Source organism: Bacillus rossius, unplaced genomic scaffold (assembly GCF_032445375.1).
Source record: "Bacillus rossius redtenbacheri isolate Brsri unplaced genomic scaffold, Brsri_v3 Brsri_v3_scf23, whole genome shotgun sequence".
Taxonomy (NCBI): domain Eukaryota; kingdom Metazoa; phylum Arthropoda; class Insecta; order Phasmatodea; family Bacillidae; genus Bacillus; species Bacillus rossius.
Genome location: NW_026962404.1, coordinates 27,501 through 46,065, shown reverse-complemented (window position 1 = coordinate 46,065; position 18,565 = coordinate 27,501). Strand labels below are relative to the sequence as shown.

The window sequence follows — 18,565 nt, the reverse complement described above, 5'->3', positions numbered from 1 at the left end:
GCGAGAAATCAGGCGCTACCAGAAAAGTACCGAGCTGCTTATCCGCAAGCTGCCCTTCCAGCGCCTGGTGCGAGAGATCGCCCAGGACTTCAAGACAGACTTGCGCTTCCAGAGCTCGGCCGTCATGGCGCTGCAGGAGGCCAGCGAGGCTTACCTGGTGGGGCTCTTCGAGGACACCAATTTGTGCGCCATCCACGCCAAGAGGGTCACCATCATGCCCAAGGACATCCAGCTTGCCCGGCGTATCCGTGGCGAGCGTGCTTGAGTTCCTTGCCATTTTTTTTGCAAGGGGGAAAAAAAAAACAGCCCTTATTAGGGCTAAAAATAACTGTCAAATTTGAAAGGAAAACAGTTGTCTGGCTTTTTGTACCTATTAGCTGTCGTTGACCTTTACCCAGCCAATAATATATTACATTAATAAGAATTTGGAAAAACACAGTTATAGTGTCTGTGTTTTGAGGTGGTTGTTTATATTGTACACAAAAGATTTGCACACAATGCAATGTATTCTGCATAGGAAATAAAAACTCTTCAAACAGTGCCTGTCTGCAGTAGCAGCACCATCAGCAGCAGCAGCAGCAGCAGCAGCAGCAGCAGCAGCAGCAGCAGCAGCAGCAGCAGCAGCAGCAGCATAAAGTTCACCATTAATACCCTGAGACCTAATCCTTACAAAAAAAATATGTGTGTGTGTGTGTGTATATATGTGTATATATATATATATATGCTGAAATAAGAGTGAGATGTTTGTAAGACGTTTTCCTGCTTAAAAACTTTAAATAATTTTGCACCTAAACTATACACACAATGTAATTGATAAATTTCTTTATTTATTTATTTATTTCCCCCGCTTCAAATACCATAAGAAATTTTTTAACCAGAATTTTACCTAACGGCAGAGGTGTGGCTATAGGAGGCAATGATTGCAACAACTGATACCTTCATGACTAGTATTGTTGGCCCTTAGAAGGGCCGATAAGGTGGTACAGTGCCACAGAAAGTGCCAGCGGTCCTGCTGGCATCTTCATTTCCGCTTTGGGGCTGCTTTCTTGGGCGACTTGCTCTTTGGGGCAACCTTCTTTGGCTTTGGAGCACGGGGTTTCTTCGTGGGAGGTTTGGACACCTTTTTTGCCTTTGAAGGTGCCTTCTTGGGCTTGGGGGTTGCAGCTGCTGCCTTTTTTTTCTTTTCTGCTGTAGGCGGAGTCTTCTTGACTGGTTTCTTGCCCACCGCTGCCTTCTTGGCTACGGATCGCTTCTTTTCCTTAGGGGCAGCTGCACCACGCTTGCCGCTTGGAGCCTTGGGCTGGTCCGGAGCACCGGTGGTCCCTGAAGCCAGCTTGAAGGAGCCAGACGCACCCTTGCCTTTGGTTTGGACAAGCTCGCCGCTAGCCACTGCTGCCTTCAAGTATTTCTTGATGAAAGGTGCCAGCTTTTCCGCATCTACTTTGTAGGTAGAGGCGACGTATTTCTTGATGGCTTGCAGTGATGAGCCGCCCCTTTCCTTGAGGCTCTTGATCGCAGAGGCCACCATTTCAGATGTGCGCGGGTGCGCGGGCTTGGCTCGTGGCTTCTTCGACGCAGCCTTGCCTTTCTTCGGGGAAGCTGCCTGTGATGGGGCAACAGCTGGTGCTGCAGTCGCTGCTGCGGTATCTGCCATGACGAGACTGATCCTACAGAATGCAAGAGCAAAGTGAAAATAAAATTTTTCTCTCAAATTTTTTTTTTTTTTTTTTTCCTAACCTAAGTTTAAAACTAAGTGTATTGGGAGGGGTCCGGGTTAGGGAGAGACTCTAAGTGCGTCTCAGGCCGAAGCCTATACGCTCTAATCATGCAGGGGGTACCATGCAGAGAAGGGAACATGCATATGTGCTAAGGAGGGGGATTGGCCAGCCATGGCAGCAATTGGCGCCATGACTAACTCCCCTCACTTGACTATTCTAGACTATACTAGATAAGTTGGGCCCAGGTAAAACCTGCATAGACACAGGGAAAACCCTGGGCACTTACATGCGGGATGCAAAAATTCATGCATTAATTTCATGCTGGTTGGTTACGGGAGTAGAAGGATGGCTCAGGAAGAAGAGTTGGAAGAGTAGAAAATGTCTACTAAGCAAGGGCGGGCACTTGGGCATTTCTGTCCGCATTTTAGTTTGGTAGGACTGGTTTTTAGGGGGCGACTTTAGTCGTTTCCCGCCAGGCTGCCAGCCAGCCAGGTTAGCTGAAAAAGAAGTACATATTGCAGCTGTATATATATGACCGCAGCTCCCAGGTTGCCCCAGCTGCCACGGTCATGCATGCCCGACACATTGTGCTGCCAGCCTGGGCATGTCAATCATCGGCTAGGCCAATGTTGCATATTTGCACCGCAGGACGTGGTCAGGCACATGGTCAGACACCTATTATGTTCACTTAATATATTTTAATCTAAGGGACAGTCAGGACATATGTGTGTAGTTCATTAGGGCCCCGATGGGCCAAAAACGCGACTGGTTTCATTAGAACCCCGCTGGGTCAAAAACGCGACTGGTTCAGCGATCGGCGCAACGAGTGTAGTGGGGGTGTGGGGGCCTTAATTCCGACACATGTTGCTGCCAGCCTGGGCATGTCAATTATTGGCTAGTCCAATGTTGCATATTTGCACCGCAGGACGTGGTCAGGCACACGGTCGGAATCCTATTAATTAATACTTAATATTATACTTAAATTAGAATGCAATATAATATAATATACCACCCTACTGCACCCACCATTGCTGCAGCATTCCACTCGTTGGCAAGGTCAGCTTCAACGGTGTTTATTTGCACTGACAGCTGGCGGCACAGCAGAGTAGCATCTAATTTACTATTATTTAAATTACTCAGCCCTCCGAGTATTTAAATAAATTTAATCTAAGTTTCGAGCTGCCTTGTGTGGGTTTAAATAATTAAATTATTTAAATAAGCTATGAGTTGAAGTGAAACCTTGCAGGTTAAATGCCTATGCGAAAGCAGTAGTCAGTAATTCAAAATCTCATGTCTTTCAGAAACACAACCAGCACTGGGGGTGAAACCAACCAGGCCGGCCATGACCATCAGTCATAGAGAGTCAGCCCTAACATGTCAGGCAGTGAACTCCTGGGAGTCGAACCACCACCCGCATGCTTCGGACCATTTTGAATTAGCATTCAAACAGGTTGGTCGTGCATGTAATTGTGTGTTGGCTGGAGGGCGCCGTGTAAGCCTAGTGGGAAGGCTCTACTCATAACATGTTCTATGAGCTGTTTGGGTGACGCGAGCTCCGCGCGCGAGTGTGCGCGCACGGAGCCGGGGAGGTACTGCGCTGCTCCGAGCGCCGGCTACTAGTTTTGTTTGGAGGGGGTCGTGCGCTGGTTGGCTGTCAGGCTCGGCCAATCAGGGGGCGCCTCGCCCGCAGCTACGGCGGGCGGTGCGCCAGGATTGATTTCGGAAGCTTATACTTCTGTGTATTATTTGGATCATAGTTTCCAAGGGAGGAAATATGTGGATTTAAATTATTTACGCATTTATCGTAAAAATTTTGGGTTGTGCGGATATAAAAATCTTGCAAAGTTTCAGTGTTAGTTTCACTGTGCAAGTTCTCTACTGGACAGTATATCGGGGCGTCTGCAGCGATTCGAATGCATCTATTCTGAACTCGCTGCAGTTTTATTAGATGGCAGTATGCTGCAGTAGCCCAGACTGGGGCTGCATACGTGATTATCGGGCGTATGAGAGCTTTGTAGAGCAGTAATCCATTTTTGACTGTGCTGCCACATCGCCTGCTCATTACAGGATATAATGCGCGCATTCTAACCTGAGCTTGGGTTTGTTTAATGTCAATGTGCTGTCTCCACAGGAGTTTCCTATCCATGTGGACACCTAGGTATTTAACTACGTCCTTGTGAGGGATTGGCTCATCAAATAGGCGTAGTTGCGGCCTGTTGTCGGCTGGCGGGAGGTTTTTGCGTGTAAACACAATCGCCTCAGACTTGGTCGTGTTTACTTTTATGCGCCAGGCTGTACACCACTGTTCAACTTCAGTGAGCGCAGTCTGGAGCCTGGTAGTGGCCAGCTGTAGGTTATGAGATCTGCTATACAGTACAGTGTCGTCTGCATAGCAGCCTAGCTTGACTAGTCTATGTGCGGGGCGAGGCATGTCGCGTACATATATATTAAATAGTACTGGGCCTAGGATGCTGCCCTGCGGCACTCCGGCTTTAATTAATTTTAGGTCAGACGTTGCCCCTTCAGATGACACTCTAAAGGTTCTGCCTGCTAGGTAGGATGCAATGAGTTTAGTGTAGCAATCCGGGAAGTTTGCTTCATACATTTTATATATTAGCCCTGCATGAAAAACTCTATCAAAGGCCTTTTCTACATCGAGAAACGTAGCAACTACGTAGTCTTGGACGTTGAATGCGCTGGTTATCTCTTCGGTAAGACGGACCAGTTGATGGGTAGTCGAATGAGCACTGCGAAAGCCAAATTGCTCATTTGGCAGCAAGTTATGTTCGTGTATGTGTACTTTAAGTCTGTGTAAAATTATGCGCTCCGCAACTTTAGACACAGTACTCAATAGGCTTATTGGCCTGTAATTTTGGGGCAGTGTTTTGTCCTTGCCCGGCTTGTGGAAGACTATTACTTTTGCTTCCTTCCACTGGGAGGGAAAAATATTCAGTCTGAGCATTGCATTAATGCATTCAGCCAGATATTCAAAGGCTTCGTCTGGAAGCTGTTTGAGAACAACTGCTTGTATGCCGTCGTTCCCAGGGGCTTTTCGCGGCTTCATATTCTTGATAGCACGCTTAATTTCTTGGGCCTGGGTGGGGAGAGGCTCAGAGATAGTGGGCTGGTGCAGTTTAGCGCGGAGTTCGCGGTAAATTTGTGCAGTGAATGGCCTGTCACAAGGCTGCAAATTGGGCTGGAATGCTGTTTCTAAGGTGCTTGCGAAAGCTTGCGCCTTGTCCTGGGGAAGAAATGCGAGTCCATTATTTGTTTGGAGGGGTGGAATTTTATCAAATTTATTCAAAATTCGCTTAGTCATTGCCCAGGTACTCCCGTCCTGTACATTGAGCTTCGCGATTTTGGCTTCCCACTGGCTGCTACGCCACAACGAGAGTTCATCTGATATAGCAGTTTGAAGCTCGTTGATTCTGCGTTTAATAATGTGCGTGCGTCGCCGTGTGTATTCGCGGCGCAGTCTGTTCTTTTGCGATATCATATCGCAGATGTATGCTGGCAGCTCGTCATGCATTAACTTAACCTCCTTTTCTGGGATGCACTGGCTAATTCCGTCTTGAATTTTCGCGGTAAAAGTGGTTATAGCGTTTTCTAGATTATCACTATTATTTATTTCGTCGAGTTCTGAAAGATGTAATGACAAAAAATTTTTAAAGCTAACCCAATCTGCATTTTTGTAGTCCCTGACTTTACGAGGTGGGTTCGAGTCGACATTTGCGTCGTCAAAAATTAAATGAACAGGGAAGTGGTCAGACGTTAAGTCGTGTACAACTTCGAGTTCGAATCCCGAGTGCACACGTTTATTAATAACGATGTCTAGAACATCTGGGAGAACCCCCACACGCCCAGTGTCGTGTGTGGGCTCCATGGGAGCATGAATTTGGTAGTTGTGATTTAATTGGTGGTTATAAAGAATTGTACCATTCTGTGTGGCTCGCCTGCTGTTCCACTCTCTATGTTTAGCATTTATGTCTCCTAGAGCGAGGAAGGTCGGGGCCGCCCCATACAGGGCGTCCAGATCAGCCACGCTCAGGGACCTACCTGGTCGCGCATACATAGAAATAATTTTTATGTTTTGCCTGTTAATAGTTAAGTTAATTGCTACTGCTTCGAGATTCTGAAAATCGGGGAGCTGCCATTCAGTGTTTTTTATGCTTTTATGGACAATAAGGGCTACTCCCCCTCCTCTTTGATTAACTCTGTCGCGCCTATAGATTGCATAATTTAGTATAGTAATTCTATCAGTCGGAATTAAGTGGGTTTCATTAATCGCAGCTATTTTTATTTTGTATTTTTCTAAGTGGTGAATTAATTCCGGTATTTTATTTTTAATGCCGCGTGCATTCCAGAATAGGAGGGACTTAAGACTATGGGCCGCGGTTGGTATGCAACACTGGGCCGGATTACGAGCTGCCATTGAGCTTGGCAGCCAGTGTCTGGACGAAGCCCATCATCGCATGGACTTTTTCTGTTAGGGAAACAGATGGGTCGCACCATATAACCATAAGCTGGCACATGGGGACGATTGTGGCCGCCAGATTTTCATCCGTGTTGAAAGTGCGCGACTGTTCGAGCACTTTCTGGAAGTCAGCCAGGCCCGGTTTCGAGGCTGGCTGCTGTTGGGGCGCGGGCGGTGCAGTTGGCAGCATTGGAGCTGCGTCTACCGCCATGCTCGTCTCAGGTGCCGGGGCTACCTGCGGCCGGGAGAGCGCGGTCGTGCGCTTCGCCGGGGCTGGCGCAGCCTTAGCTGCTACGAGCTTATCCTGGGCAGGCTGTCGCGGCCTGTCCTGCCCAGGCTGCGGGGGCCTTTCCTGAGTGGGTCGCGGGGGTTTGCCTTGGCCATTTTTGTGGCCCGTCGGGTGTTTTTTGACCCCCTTCCGCTGCCAGGGGTTGTTCGCCAGCACTGGGTAGTCCAGCTCGTTGTAGCTGGGCTCGCAGTGCTGCTCCAGGGGCGCGAATCGGTTGCCACCTGCCTGCTGCAGGTAGTCGCCGAAGCTCCGGGGAGGAGGGTACCTCGGTGGACCCCAGGGGTTTTGCCTCGGGGGGCCAGAGAAGCCCGGAGGGGGCCGTGGCATCGGTTGCGGCTGGGGCTGCATTGCAGCGCGCCTGTTTTCGCGCAGGTCGCGGCGAGACTGTTGCTCGCGCTGCTTGCGTACCTGGGGCGGAAGGTGCCTGCGGGTCTCTTTTTTATAGACCTGGCAGCCCTTGTAGTTTGCGCAGTGTGCCTCCTTACAATGCGCGCACTTTTTGTGCTCCTGGTTGCCCCCATTGGGGCAGTCGGGAGCGCGGTGTGGCCCGCTGCACCACCGGCACACAGGGGCCGCGTGGCAGGCCTTGCCAACATGGTTATAGCGTTGGCAAACGCTGCATTGGGCGGGGCCTGAGGGGCGCCTGTAGTCGACGACACGCACCAGCATGCCGCCGAACTCTGTCAGGGAGTAGATGCGCTCAGAATCGCACGTCTGAGGCACCTCAATGACCAGGGCGTCGCATTTTTCCCTGCGCAGCCTGTTCTCCAAGAACCAGTGGTTCTGGACAGGCAGGTTCAGGGCTGCAAATTCCTCCTGGAGGAAATCGGTCGGGGTGTGGCGGTGTACTCCGCGCAAGACGAATTTCTTGGGCACTTCGTCTCTCTGAAGGAGGACGGAGTGCTGGGCGCCTATCGCCTTAAGGGCCTGGACTGCCCTTTGGTAGTCCGGGACGGACGCAGGATTGACCTGGATCTCGTCCTTGCCGCGGTTTTGGCAGGTGAACTTTTCCGCCAGGGCCTGCTTGAGGGCGGTGTATACCCTTGGGTACGTGTGCCCCTGGTCTAAAAACACGAACAGGGGCTTCACTCGGAGCTTTTTGGGCGGTGCCGCAGCTCCGGCGGCATGGCCTGCAGTTGGTTGTGGGCGAGGGGGGGAGGGGCCCGCCTCGTCGTCGCTGCTGCCTGCACCGGACACCTCCGTGTGCAGGCGCTTGTTGCGCTTACCAGTGGCAACACTCCAGCCACTGGATTGATCGGAGCTAGGCCCTGAGGGGGCCTCGCTTTCTGTCATCTCGACAGCGTCGCTCATGTCGTCGTGGTAGCCTACGCTCGGGTCCACCCACTGACCGTCCCCCGGGGCTAAGTTAGCCGGGTTCAGGCTAGGCTACAGGGGAGCTAGCTCCCCGGGTGTTGCCGAGTTGTTGGTTGCCAATAACTTACTCTTTACCGCAGCTCTCTCTTACCGCCTGTGCGCATGTAGCACACAGGCACCTTTCAGTACACCGCTGGGTAGCACTAAGAAGTGCTAACCACAGCTTGGGCGTCGACGATCTATAAATTCACGGCGAGCAGCTCCGGGACACGTCCGTCCTCTACCGAAGCGCAGCTGGAACTCATTCTTTTTCTCTCTGCAAATATCTGGTTACCCAATTTTCTGGTTGCGGACGGTTCAGAAAATTCTCGATGCCTTGCTCACGTAGGGAGCAGCGCACTTTGGACAGCGAAAGTAATGTAGGGCTTCTTTAGCACTGATTTTTCAATGTTTTCTAAATGTCAGCAGTCTACGATGACATAATGGGCAGTTCCACTAATAGTGTAATTTTTTTATGGCAGCTGCACTGTTTAATTTGCACTGCGAGCTGTTTAAATTTACTGCTACACCAAACAGGGAACTTTTCATTTGCAGATGTTATTCAAGGAATCAAATACGTAATTTGTGCTGGAATCACTTGAAAATGGTTAAATTAACTTAGGTATACTTTAGTGTATAGTATGCTGAAAATGTGGAGATAATTTCATGAAGGCTGTTTGCTGTGGAAGCACTAGCAAATCACCTTGTTCAGTGCCACCTGGAATGGCTTTCTTCGTGCACCTCCAAGGATGATGTGATTATTATTGTGAGTAAATTTTGTTTACATTTTCATTGTGTGAATAATAAAACTTTTAACTGTACACACAACAAGCATTTCACTTGGATCTGATGCATTCTCAAGAGTGCAGTTTCTGTTTAGCTTTTAAAACTGGCTGCCCTTCAATTCACTCAAGGTGCAGATGCAAGTTGCTGATGAAGTATTCCACACACATGCTACATTGGAGAAATATTTTAATAAAAATTAAAACTCTTGCAGGATTTCGAATAAAAACTATCCTATTTATCCCTTCTATGTTTTGGTACTGCGAAATTGAGAGAGGTAAGTAAGTTGTGAGGTTATTTTTACTTGCTTGCATGTGAGGTTAGCAGAGCAAAAATATTTTTGAAATTGCAGATACATGGTCACTTTATTTCGTTGCAAACATTTATAAGCTCGTAATCTTATTTAAAGTCTCCATACTTAATGCGTTTGGAAAACCTTCTTTCTCTCAATTTTACAATGGAACAAAATTTTACTTGTATGTGTACATTAATTCCATCTCTAAATGATGTAGGTTTACGCACCGAGATCAGGTACATTGTAGAGAGAAAAACACACGAGTACCTGCTTATTTTGAAGTTTTAATGAGTATATTAAAAAAAAAAAAAAAAAAACGATAAAAATATAATTGAAAAAGTATATTATTCACGTATTTTTGAGGATGAGGGGAGGGGGTGTTTTTGTCCGATGGTCGTTTATCTTTAAAGAAATTTCCGTTGGACCTGTGCGTTCTTGCTCTGCCAATTCTCGAAAAATGAAATATTTTAAGTCGTCTTTTATGTGCTAACTTCATTATATTTGGCTGCATTCGTATTTTTATTAGTTTTGAAACATTCATGTCACGGAAAATAATCATAAACCAGGACAAAAACGTTTTGACTAAATGTTCTAGGTTGGTTGTAAAACATTTTCTTATTTTATTTCACATCGGAAACATCTGTTAAGTTGTAAGCTTTGTAATGAATGCGACAGTCACTTGTTCGCTGAAGTGTTTGTTTAAGAAATTAGTATTGTAAATTTGTTTATGGTCTTGTTAAATGAAATTTTAAGTGAAATCATTTGGGAAAACAGAGGCTACAGGAATTTTCAACACAACTTGATGACCGACGTTGTGACTAGTGTGGGAGTGTGTGCTCGTGTAAATATCAATTTTTCTTACTCCTCGTGCCGGTCAACAGGAAAACAGCGAGTGTGTTATCTCATCGCGGGCGTGTGATTGCGTGTGGTAAATTGTGCTAGGTTAATTACCGCAAAACTCCACTGTGTGCAAATATGTAGTGTGTCGCTGTATGCAAATATTTGGTATGTCTTTTTTTTTTTTTTTTTTTTTTCAGGCAATACACACTTTGAATTTTACACAATTTCGATGCTGCAACCTAAGTGTATACATGCGAATAGGATTGCTTAAATGAAAAAGTAAAGTAGGAGGTAAGTGCAAATGTTTCCAGGAGGTTATGCACACACAATCTATTTTATGAATTAATAGTTATTATCTAAGAAAATGATAGAAGATTATAAATAATGTGTGCAGAATAATACAGAATTTGCATGTTACACAAAAAAAAATATATATATATATTCCAAATATTGTTAGCAAAATGCACCTAGATTAGTGAGCTGGATTTTTTTTTTTTTTTTGTATTTTTGTTCTGTTGATCCCACGTGGAGTCAAGGCTCCGGGATATAGAACATGTATGTGCAGACAATTAATATTTACATGATGCAAGTTACCAAGAAAAAAAATTTCAAAAAAAAAAAATACATAACATGTTACACAATTTAACTTTATGCAAAACATGAAGCAGCTGTTATCACAAGTCCATTCAACAAATTAACAGTTCAATTTCTCTATTATCAATCAAATTAAAGAATAGCTTCAGAGGGTAGGTAGGATATTCTAGAAGAATTTTTTTTACTGTTTTTTTTTTTAATACTGGTAAATTGTTTTAGTTATTTTCTGTGATATTAAGTTGTAAAGTTTTACTCCCAAGTAATTTAGTCCATTTTCAAATCGCCTAGTGTTATGTTCAACTATCCTCAATTTACTAGCATTTCTGGTGTTATACCTATGTGCGAATATCTAAAAAAAAAAAAAAAAAAAAAAAAAAAAAATAATTTTTTTTTTCTTCTTTTTCTTAAGAATGAATAAAAAGTTTCTAGAACGTATTCATTTATGGCAGTCAGGACTTTAAGTTTTTTGAATTTTGGTCTGCAGTTAGATGATTTTTTATCTTTTGTTATTATTCTAATAGCTCCTTTTTTTTTTTTTTCCCCCAATGTTATATGGCAGAAAGAGTAGAGCTATGGCTACTGTGACATCATGCATTGATGGGAAGGTTATTGTTGGATAACAAAAATTTAGATGATATAATTTTTATTTTTTTCCATACACAACACATTGCAGGTACAATTTTACAGGTTACAGCTGTACCACCTCTAGTATTGCTGCCGACCATCCAACAAATGAGCACACTAAACAGGCATTGATGACATTGTTATCAACGTCTTTTTGAATCTCTCATTATTATACATAACTGCCCACTGAAACAGAGAAACTTCAAAATAGGTGTGTGTGTGTGTGTTTATATATATATATATATATATATATATATATATACATATATACATACATACATACATACATACATACATACATACATACATATACACTTATCTATTTATTTTTTCACTTTGAATTTTGTATGAGGTATACACATGCAAAGATTCACAGCTGCTGCTGGGTGGGTGAGTGAGTGAGTGATTGAGTGAGTGATTGATTGATTGATTGATTGATTGATTGATTGAGAGAGAGTGAGTGTGTGTGTGTGTGTGTGTTAGGGGGGGGGGGGGGGGGGGAAATGTGGTGATTGTGGGGGAAAAAAAAATTTAAAATTGAAATTTTTAAAAAAAAATTTTTTTCTGTAGGGTGCAAAATAGTAGTGCCAACGGCACGTGGTGTTCCCAAGCGGTCACCCATCTAAGTACTAAACACGCTCGACGATGCTTAACTTCGGTGATCGGACGAGAACCGGTGTGTTCATCGTGATATGGCCGTTGGCAATGATATAGATGTTTTTTTTTTTGCAGTTTGTATTTGCCACTCGAAATAGCTATACCAGGTGTGATTGTTACAAACAACAGGAGAAATCGTGTAATGAACACTCTTTTACTTCCCCCCCCCCCCCTCCCCACACACAACACCCACCACCCTCACCATCCCAACCACCAAAGCCCTCTTCAAAATACACTCTCACACACACACACAAACCCACACTCTATAACTGATGAACATTACCATAACTTCTTAAAGCCATTAGATAATATTTAACTCAAGAAAGGTATTGTGATATGTTTAAAGAAAGAAAGGTGAAACCTTTAACTTTACCAGCAGGTATTAGTATCACTGAGGTATCTTCTAGGTTGTAGCAGCAATAGTAGTAATAATAATAAAATTAAATAAGGTAATAAAAAAGAAAAGTTATACATGTGATCAAATCATGAATGTATAAAACTGGAATGAATTTAAATTTTTTTTATTTTTCTTCATAGGCTGTTTTGAAATTGATGAGTAAGTGCCTCTTCTTTTAAATTTTTTAATGCTGAACACTGTTACATAAGAGATGAATGTTTAGAAAATTTAAAAAAAAAAAAAAGCTAGCCCAGCCCCCTCCCCCCCTCACACAAAATCCAAACAAAAAAAAAAACACCCTCCTTCAAAACATCACATAATCATCCAGCCAGCAGTGCAGACGAGAAATTTGCACTCGGGGCCGCCATTTTGACGATAAATTCTTGCATGGCACACCAAAGGTAGGAAAGAATTTAAAAAAATAAAAATAATGGGCGAGCACCCTCGCGTCTGCCTGTAGAAAATGAAGTTAAAAGTAACATAACCTAAAGACAGGCACACACTAGGGTGCTCCCAGGCGGTTGAGAAATTTTTTCCCGCCAAAAGACTTATATATATTATTTATTTTACTGTTTTTGGCAGGGGGCTATGTCGGTCTGTGTGCAAAGTAGTTCCTACTCCCGCCGCCAGGAGCGCGCGCGGTGGGTAGCGATGTTGTTTTTTCTGCTTTCATTTGTTTATTATTTAGAGGGTTAATGCTATGTAAATGTACGCAAGTTTGGTTATGTGTCGGTAGTTGTGCGAGATTTAATTTCCGAAACGAAATTTGACTTTCATCGGCCTGCATTTCTCACTTATTCGGAAAATACATGTGTGTTTATGTATGTATAATAATCGAGTGATTTTGTAATAATTTGGAAGTTTTGTTTGCGTGTGCGATGTGGGGAAGAAAAGGTGTGCACACGAGTCCTAGGGCTATATTTTTTTTTATTGCGAAATATTTACTTCATGTGGTGAAAAATTTTAAATTATTTGTGATGCAAGTGAAATTTTTTTTTTTTTTTCAGTTGGGTGATGTGTTTGTCCTCGTTTGTGTGCAAGGAAGCAAACATGCTGAAGGTAAGGGGCCATAAATGACACTTTAAAATATTAGTTTACCATTAATTTTGGTTAAATATTAAATTGCCATATAAGTAAAATCATGTCAACTGTTGTATTCCACCCAGTATAAGCTGTTAGTAATGGGTACTTAATATAAATAGAATAAATGTAAGCATTTTCGTCTGCATGAAAATTCACTTTTTTTTTGGATCCATTTGTACTGTGGGTAGTTAAATAGTACATTATGTTGTTTTTACTTCGAAGTACAAAACATCTTGTGCATGATTGCAAATTCAAACGCAGTTAAGCATAATATGAATTCGAATTATGTGTGTGTGTGTGTGTGTGTGTGTATATATATATTTTTTTTTTTTTTTTTTTTTTACTGTGTCCAGTTTTAGCACAAATGGAATTATTTTCAAAGTGAATCGATGCAACTGGTCTTTGCCATTAATATTGATATATGATCTAACTAAATTAAATAGAAAGGATTTTTTTATTTATTTTTTTATATATATAAATATATTTGTAGCAATGTACTAATGACCACAGAAGTAAGCAAAAAAAATATATATATATATATATCTCAGCCAGTAAACCATGCGTCTTAAAGACTTTTTTTAATGAAAATATTTCTGCCTTGGTTAAGCTTACATTTACTATCATAGGGATTGAGGGAATTGTAGAACAGCAGCAGAAGCATTTCCTTTCATGATCATGTTCTTGGTCCTGAAAAGGACCGTTTATGTAAGCATGTGCACACCAGACCTGCTCACTTGGAGCTGGTGTATTTGGTGACAGCCTTGGTGCCCTCGCTGACAGCGTGCTTGGCCAGCTCCCCGGGCAGCAGCAGTCTCACGGCCGTCTGTATCTCGCGGCTGGTGATGGTGGAGCGCTTGTTGTAGTGGGCGAGGCGGCTGGCCTCTGCCGCGATGCGCTCGAAAATGTCGTTCACGAAACTGTTCATGATGCTCATGGCCTTAGATGATATGCCAGTGTCCGGATGAACTTGCTTCAACACTTTGTAGATGTAGATTGCGTAGCTTTCCTTCCTCTTGCGCTTCTTTTTCTTGTCGCCCTTCGAGATGTTTTTCTGGGCCTTGCCCGCCTTTTTGGCTGCCTTACCGCTCGTCTTGGGGGGCATCGTAGGTCTGAGCTGTGCCGCTGTCGCTAGATGAGTGAGACGGGAACTGAATTTTTTTCGTGAAAAGTTTTCTTGGCTTCTTGTTGCGCGACCAATCGGAGCGCTCCGCGGCTCGTGATTGGTCGCGCTCCGCGGAGGGACGTGTAACAAAAGTAATTTCCAGCGGCCGGGGCGCCACACTCTTTACCGCGCACTGGTACGAGTAGGACGTCCTACTCTTAGCCTAGCCTGGTTCTCTACATAGGGAGCTCAGGTCAGTGGCCAGTGTGAAGGTGACAGGTCGGGTAGGCAGGCTGCGTTAGTGCGGACAGTAACTGCGACGCGCGACACCGCGAACAGGGCTACCACGGTGGTCCCTGCTTTTTTCAAAGCAGGGTGCCAACCCACTGCGATGGGAGGAGAGGAGGAGGAGCGTATGGACTGCGGCACGGCCGTTAAACGCACTCATGAGGGCAGCGAGCCAGGATGCAGCAATGCAAAAAAAGTTTCAGGGGCGCAGGACCCCAACTCTAGCGAAAACGGTAGCGAAAGTGAGGATGACGAGGGCTTCACTGTTCAGAAGCGCCGAGTCCGAAAGTCCAACAATGCAGGCGCGAGCAGCAGAGAACAACCTCAAGGGCACGAAGCCCCGCGTTACAAACGAGTGCCGTTTGTAATTAAAAATTCTCAAGTGGTCGGCAATATCGGGCCTGTGTTCGCGCAGCTCGGTATCAAAAACCGATTAACAATGTCTAAGAGGCAAGAGGTCAAGGTCGCTTTTGACTCAAAGGCCGACGAAATAAAAGGCGTCAATTGGCTCAGAGCCAACAACATTCCGCATCACACCTTCTCCCAGCCAAGCGAGCGCGGCGAAAAGGTAGTAATTAAGAACCTCAGTCGCTTCACTCCAGTGGAGGCTCTCAAAACAGAACTTCGTGCCTTAGGTTTCGAGGTCACGTTCGTCAAACAACTAAGTTTCAAGTTCACTGACAGAAATACGGGCCGTGAATCCTACGAACCGTCATCATCGTTTATTGTCACTGTCGCCCCGAGTGCGCGGGACATATACGCAATTAAGACTTTATACTACACGAGTGGTATTAAAGTAGAAAAATACCGCAACCGGCCGGAAGACATCCCACTGTGTAGGCGTTGTGGCGACTTCGGCCACACGACAGGGAACTGCAGTCAGGTCCCTAAGTGCATCCGATGCGCGGGCCCGCATCCTCGCGATCAGTGCACACTCCCCGAGGAGGCGCCTAAAGTGTGCACGAACTGTAATGCGACAGGGCATACCGCGGCCTGGAAGCAGTGCCCGGTATATTTAAACCGCGTCGAGGCTAGAAAGCAGATTTTAGCCGAGCAGGCAGCGCAGAAGGCAGCCCGTGTTGCGCCGCGAGCGCCCGCGCCAGAGGCGACACACGCGAACTTCCCCCCCCCGGCACCCCCGCGACGGCCCGCACAGGTGGCCGGGCAGGTAGCTGCGCGCGCTGACGTCACGCATACCGGGGCGCAGGGCAGCCAACCGAGCAGACAGGAAACTCGCGCGACCTTCGCTTCCACTGTCGCTGGGCCCAGTGCACCGCGCCGCACAGCCGAGGAAATCGTTCAGGCGCGTGTAGAAAAGAGCGAGCAGCGAACAGCAGCACAGATAGAAGCAAACGAAACTAGAACCGTGACAGGCCTGGGGGAACTCGCTGAAATTCTCCGCCTCTGCGATTACTGGAACCTGGTTCAGGCCTTGGAGCCATATTACCCTCGCATCCGCGCCGCGCAAAATACAAAACAGCGTCAGACCATTTTGCTGGAGGCCCTCGCGAAAGTGCTTCAGTAAATGGCTGTAGACAGGGGGAAAACACTACAAATCCTTAATTTTAATGCAAATGGCATTCGTGCCAAATCCTACGAATTAGAACAATGTCTTTTCGTATACGGGATAGATGTGGCATTAATTTCGGAGACAAAATTAAGGCCTCACCATCGTTTTAATATCAGTGGTTATACAACCTATAGAACCGACCGCGACACTCTAGGGGGCGGTACAGCCATTCTCATTAAGCACGGCATAAATCATCACCCTATAAAAATAACTGGCTTAGAGCACATTGAGGCCACCAGCATAAATATTCGTAACAAAAATGCGCACGTCTGTATGTCGGCAGTCTATAAACCACCGAACAAGCCTTTATTGATTAGCGATTTAAATAAACTAATAAATCCAATGCAGCACTTTTTCATAGCTGGTGATTTAAATAGTAAAAACGAAGACTGGGGTTGCAGAAATACAAACCCAGCGGGGAGAAATTTAACTGAGCATGCGGCTCGAAATAATTACGAAATTTTTGCTCCAAATTCGCCGACTAGCTACCCAACTAATGGGGGCATGCCGGAAATTTTAGATATAGCCTTTACCAACATTCCGGGAGCACAAGTTACTTCCGAAAAATTAGATGAGTTAGACTCCGATCATTTTCCTGTATTAATACAATTGACTTTTGATGCCCAGTTTTGCGCGGCCATTTTTAACCGAACTTTCGGAGTTACCGACTGGGACAAATTTCGCGATGATTTAGAAACAATTTTTATTGAACCACCGACGATAAACACTCCCGAAGAACTTGACACGCATGTTAAATTGTTTACTGACACGATTACAGACGTGCGCAAAACACACACGAAATTAATGAACAAAAGAGAATTTACAAGAATTAACTATCCAGATGTCGATATTTTAATCATTTTAAAACGTCAGGCGCGAAATAACTATCAGCGAACGCGAACACCGCAAGCCAGGACGGAATACAATCGCCTAAAAGCGCAAGTTACTCGAAAACTTAAACAATTAAAAATAGATAAATTCGGGAATCTAGTAACGGAAGTTGCTACACAGCCTCGGCAAATGTGGCGCCTCACGCGCACATTAAGAGGCAATAATAAATTTATTTCTACTCCCGCAATAATTACGGACACGGGCATAAAATATGACGCGGCCGACAAGGCAAATGCGATCGCGGATATTTTTGAGAAACAATTTTCGCCGAATGAGGATGTAAACGACCCTCAATTTACTCGAACCACTACAGTCGCGGTAAATAATTACCTACAAACAGCCACGCAAATAGAGCCGGAACTTATAACAATTCACGAACTATTAAGAACAATTCAATCGCGACCTCAAAATAAAGCAGGCGGACCTGATGGAATTAATTTAGAATCACTCAAAAAATTACCATTTTCAGCACTCGAATATCTTTTAAATATTTTGAATGCTATTTTTATTTTAAAAACTTATCCATCCGAGTGGAAACTCGCGAAAGTAATTACGATTCCAAAGCCAGGGAAAAATGCGTCTTTACCGCAAAATAGGCGCCCTATTAGCCTTTTAAATAGCACTAGCAAAATTTTTGAAAAAATTTTATTAAAACGACTTAAAGAACATTCCGACCAACATAACATTATCCCAGATAATCAATTCGGTTTTCGGAGTGGCCACTCCACATCTCATCCATTAATCAAGCTTGTTGAAGATGCCACTGATGGATTTAACTCGCGAGCGAAGTTCACAGTAGCAACTATGCTAGACGCGGAGAAAGCTTTCGACAAAGTCTGGATTCCTGGCCTAATTAAAAAATTTGTGACTTTTAATTTTCCGGACACATATATTCATCTGGTGGCCCATTATTTATGGCGCCGAAAATTTTTTGTCGCGATCGATGGGGCGAAGTCTTCTACTCGGGAACTCACAGCTGGGGTACAGCAGGGCTCACCCCTCTCTCCCTTCTTTTATAATGTGTATACAGCCGATATACCGCGCGAACATGCTCATGTGCAGCTTTATGCGGACGACACTGCGGTAGTTTACCAATCTTCCAATTTAAATTTTGCACTAACTATTGTCCAAAGGCAGCTCACGTCACTCGAACAATGGTACACTCGCTGGCGCATAAAAATTAATGGCGCCAAATCTACTACCATAGTTTTAACAAAAAAACGTACAGTTCCTGATCGCGAACTCAAAATATTTAATCAAGCAATTCCATTTGAAAAATCGGTGCGATATTTAGGCCTAACTCTCGACCCGAGTCTCACCTGGAAACATCAGGTTACTAAAGTTACAAGGATTGCTCTCGGAACTCTAAGATCTTTATACCCAATGTTTAAGGCCCCTCAATTCCCTAGAAGGAAGAAACTTCAATTATATTTACAAATAGTTCGCCCTCAACTCCTCTATGCTTGCGAGATTTATGGCTATGCGGCCAAGTCGCACATAAAGAAGCTCCAAGTCACACAAAATAGATTCCTGCGAGTAATCGCCGATTGCGACTGGTATACTAGTAATTTAGCAGTACATCAGCTCCTTAAAGTAGAATATGTTTC

The 18,565-nt window shown here is 44.6% G+C and overlaps 1 non-coding gene across 1 annotated transcript; it reads right to left on the bottom strand.

Moving 5' to 3' along the window:
- Positions 1-11,555: 11,555 nt before the first annotated feature.
- On the bottom strand, positions 11,556-11,674 carry LOC134543902 (5S ribosomal RNA). The gene has a single exon (XR_010077349.1). It is a non-coding gene; the product is annotated as a 5S ribosomal RNA (ribosomal RNA).
- Between the last annotated feature and the right edge of the window lie 6,891 nt (positions 11,675-18,565).